Raw genomic sequence first — 4,519 nt, 5'->3', positions numbered from 1 at the left:
CTGGTGGTCAGTGTGTGTCATAGTGACCAGTCATTCCCAATCGTTCTGCTGTTAGGGTCAGTTTGCATATTACCCTTTTATTATATAGGATAGAGGCCTGGTGCACGGGTGGGGACTGGCTGGTTTGCCCTGAAGGGTGTCCTGGATCAAGGTGGGGGTCCCACTGGGGTTCCTGGCCAGCCTGGGTGAGGGGCTGAAGGATGTTTGCAGGCTGGTCACACCCCCTTCAGGGTGGGGGTCCCCACTGGGGTGCCTGGCCAGCCTGGGTGAGGGCTGATGGCTGTCTGAAGCTGGTCACACCCCCTTCAAGGTGAGGGTCCCCACTGGGATACCTGGCCAGCCTGGGTGCGAGGCTGATGGCTGTTTGCAGGCTGGTCAAACCCCCCCCTCAGTGGTGACCCTCACCCCATGGAGGTTTGGCCAGCTTGGGTGAGGGGCTGATGGCTGTTTTCAGGCTGGCCACACCCCCTTTAGGGTGGGGGGTCCCCACTGTGGTGCCTGGCCAGTCTGGGAGAGTGGCTGAGAGCCGTTTTCAGGCTGGCCAAGCCCCCCCGCACCTGGCGACAGAAGCTCCCAGCCTCTCCTTTTTTTCTTTTTTTAAATTATTCTGGGATTTATTTACCTTCTATAATTGAAACTTTGTAGCCTTAAAAGGGCTCAGTGCCGGCCAGGGCAGGCGGGAGGGAAGCCTCCTGCTCGCTCCAGCTCTGTGGCCACAGCCAGCTGAAAGCAGGTATCTGGGGTTTATTTACCTTCTATAATTGAAACTTTGTTGCTTTGAGTGGAGTTCAGAGCCCGCCACGGCCGGCGGGAAGCTTGGCTTCTTCCATCATTGGGGAAACCAAGCCTACTGCTTGCTCCAGCTCTGTGTCTGCTGGCCGCCATCTTGGTTGGGTTAATTTGCATATAGTCGCTCTGATTGGCTGGTGGGCATGGCTTACGGCATAGCAAAGGTACTGTCAATTTGCATGTTTGTCTTTTATTAGTGTAGATAGTTTATAAGCTGAAAGAATGGATGCCATTAATTTACTAGCTTGGATCTGCGAATTTACTAAATATGAAAATGTATCTCCAAATATATCAAAGCCTACTGTTTTCATAGTCATACTTTTGGAATAGATGGCCACTTTTTCACTTTTTTAGGTGCCTCTGCTTTTCTCAGTATTGGACTTTCCAATATACTGTGAAAAAATGTATTAATACCTCCCAGGTTATTCTTTTCTGTCTTAAAAAAAATAGTCAGTGTATAAATGTTCAAAGCACATCCACAAAGTAAATCTGTTTTAAGTTAATTTTATTTTGGACTTTGTCTTATAGGAAACAGAAAGTGATTGCAGATTATTGAAATGGGAAATGGCATTTGAAAACAATACTTTAGAAAGATTAAAACACTGGTCATAAGCAATAAAATTTGAGGGTGATTCAAAACATCTTTAGTTCACATCACTAAATAAATCTTTGAGGAGACATTAAATGAAAAATTCAGATATGGGTGAAAATGTTTTTGAATTGAAAAAGTATATAACTGTTATGCCCAGATTTCAGGATCCCCAAGAACCCACATCAGGGAGCCAGCCAGTCCGATGTAAAAGCATAAGAGTCTTTATTCGAGCTAGCTCGGCTCCCCCACCTTGTCGACGCAGGGACAGGAAGCAGAGAGAGAGAACTCTGTGTGGAGACGGGTTTTATAGGTGGGGGTTGGAGTAAGGGGAGGAGAAAGGACTGTGCTCTGCCGATTGGCCAGGAGCAAGTCGGTGTCTTGTTCCTGGGTGTGGCTAGCAGAGGCTTAGACTTCCGGGAAGAAGCTTCTTGCCAAGCACATGGCCAAGGTAAGATGGAGGGCATAGCCCTTACCCTGGGGCAAGATGGAGGGCGTAGCCCTCGCCCTTTCAATAACCAATCTTTTAAATATATTTTAAGATTAATAATTCATTTTATTTATAAAATTTACAATTAAAAAAATGTATACTTAAATTATATGTCTCAGAATTATAATAAACTGAAATAAATATTCTGATTTGAATGGTATGTAACAAAGTTAAAAGCAAATTTCAATATTCTTATACACTCTTTAATGAATAGTCTCTCTAGTCTAATGAATGAATTATTTAATTCTATAGTAGCTACTATGAGTAAGTTTTAAATAGTTTATAGTTAAAACTACTTAAACTGTAAATTTAATATAAACACTTATATGCATGTATGTATTTGTTTTTGTGTTGTCTATGTTTAACCAATGAAACAAAATAACTTATTTATCAAGGACTTTTAAAGCCTTTAACACAATAAAATGAATGAATTTGCCAACTCTCCTCTGATCAATTATTACACAGAAAGATGGATAACTGACAGAAATAGTGTTTATGAAATTGTACTGATATTAACTAGAAATTACTTCCTCATTTTACTTTTACTTTCTTTACACCCAAAATATGAAGAAAGTTCACTGAAGTGTTTTTTTTTTATTTCACTTTAAAAGAGATGCCAATATAATAATATTAGCCAGCTCTGAAAATATGAAGAAAATATAATAACCAGAGGAGGAATTACATATGAAAGCAAATTTTTTTCGATATTCATTTTATTTTCAATATAATTATGAATGTCATGAACTCTTTTACACTGCCCCAATTTCACACAATCTAATTCTCAGTGTAATTATTGGTTGTCCTAAATGGACTCCTTGGCAACAAAGTCTGATACTTTCAATCTCATTTCTGCTCATAAGTCAATCATGATTTCAAATCATCAACTCTGTCTGAAACAAGATGCATAACAGTGATAAAGCAACGTAAATTTGCTTCAAAATGTCAATTTTTCATGGACATTTTCTACTAATAGGTTAGGCTTGTTGTACATTGAAAGCAAAGTTTATACCCTGTAGTAACTTTGAAACATCCATTTATATCTGTCCCCTTTGGAAAGTTCTATTCTGTTAGATGGAGCATGGAGGTTACATAAATTTAGTATTTTGTATCAAGCTTGACTCTTTTCTTTGGAGCAAGAAATTTAACTTCTGTTCTATTTTATTTCCACAAACTTCCTTTTACATAAAAACTCTATACCTAGGCCAAAATAAACTAAAGTGTAAGGGTTTTTCTATGTCATGTGAAAAAATAAAATTTGTGTTTGTTTTCAGGATATAGTTATTTAAAAAAATTTTTAAACTAATAAGATAAATTCAAACATATTACAGTAAGTTCAATTTGAAAGAATGTGCAATTTACCTATATACAAATAGGCATAGATATAATATTCATATGCACCTCTCTATATCTATATATAAACATGCACATTTACATATATTTATGTACATATAAGTAACATGATACATGAATAGAATGATATAGATAGATAGGAAATTTATTCATACATACATATATATATGTACATATATACCTATTTTTTCTTTAAGAGCTAATATTACTAATTTTTACAGTTGTCACTATGATTAATAAGGCTCCCACTATGAGTTATACATAAAATCAAGAAACAATTTAAATCTAAGCTGAAAAAATTGAAATTAGTTTAACTAATAAAGCAGGAATTTGGGGGGAACATAGGCAGACTTAGGGATTTTTTAGAATTAAGGTCCATGGAAAAACACAGGGCTACAGACTGGGAAAAGGTACATTTCCTTAACACAAGGGAGCAGCAACAGTTGCATTTCCATAAGACAAGGGAGCAACAACAAGTATATTTCCATAAGACAAGGGAACTGGAAGTAGCCAAGAAAGGTCTATATTTACAAAATAAAGAGAAGGAAGCCCTTCATTCAGATGGAAAAGAAGAAAGCCCAGAGGAATGGAAGGACTATGAGGAAGGAGGGCCTTAGGAATCACTACAGTAACCAATTTGAATGGAAATATTGACCAATCAGAGGGGATATTAAGACACAGGAACTGCACCCTTTATGAACCATAGGGAAAAGGAACTTAGTGGGACCTTTCCCCCCTCCCTACTCTGGAGTCCATTCTGGGGGAGTCTTCCCTCTCCCCATGTGGGAGTCTGTACTTGTTCTTCAATCAGTCTCCACCTTTGCTATACCACTTTCTGTCTGTGGATTCATTCTGTAATTCCAGTGGACAAAGAATCCAGGTTCCAGTCCAAAAATTCGGTATCACTAAGAATATAGTTTCAAAATCTATATACTACTGCATATTTAAAAGGTATAGATAGAAATATTATCATTGTTTACCAGCAACTTTTAAAAAACCATTTTTGATTCTAAAGTTAATGGCATCAAGAAAATATTTAAAGTTTTGGAAATCACTAAATACTATTGAATTTTCAAAATATATACTCTTTCTTACACATAAGCCAACAGCCTCAAATATTAAAGCCATTGAGTCAGATACATTTTCTCAGTGATAAAGGGCAAATGAAGACCAAAAAACAAACAAAAAGTTAGACATCTTCAGGGATCATAGATTTGGATAAATTTTATTAGAAAAACTAGAGGCCCGGTGCACAAAAATTTGTGCACTCGGGGGGGGGGAGGGGGGGCCCCCAGCCCCGC

This window comes from Myotis brandtii, unplaced genomic scaffold, assembly GCF_000412655.1.
Source record: "Myotis brandtii unplaced genomic scaffold, ASM41265v1 scaffold52, whole genome shotgun sequence".
NCBI lineage: Eukaryota > Metazoa > Chordata > Mammalia > Chiroptera > Vespertilionidae > Myotis > Myotis brandtii.
The sequence above is the reverse complement of the archived record's forward strand: the minus strand, read 5'-3'. Positions refer to the sequence as shown.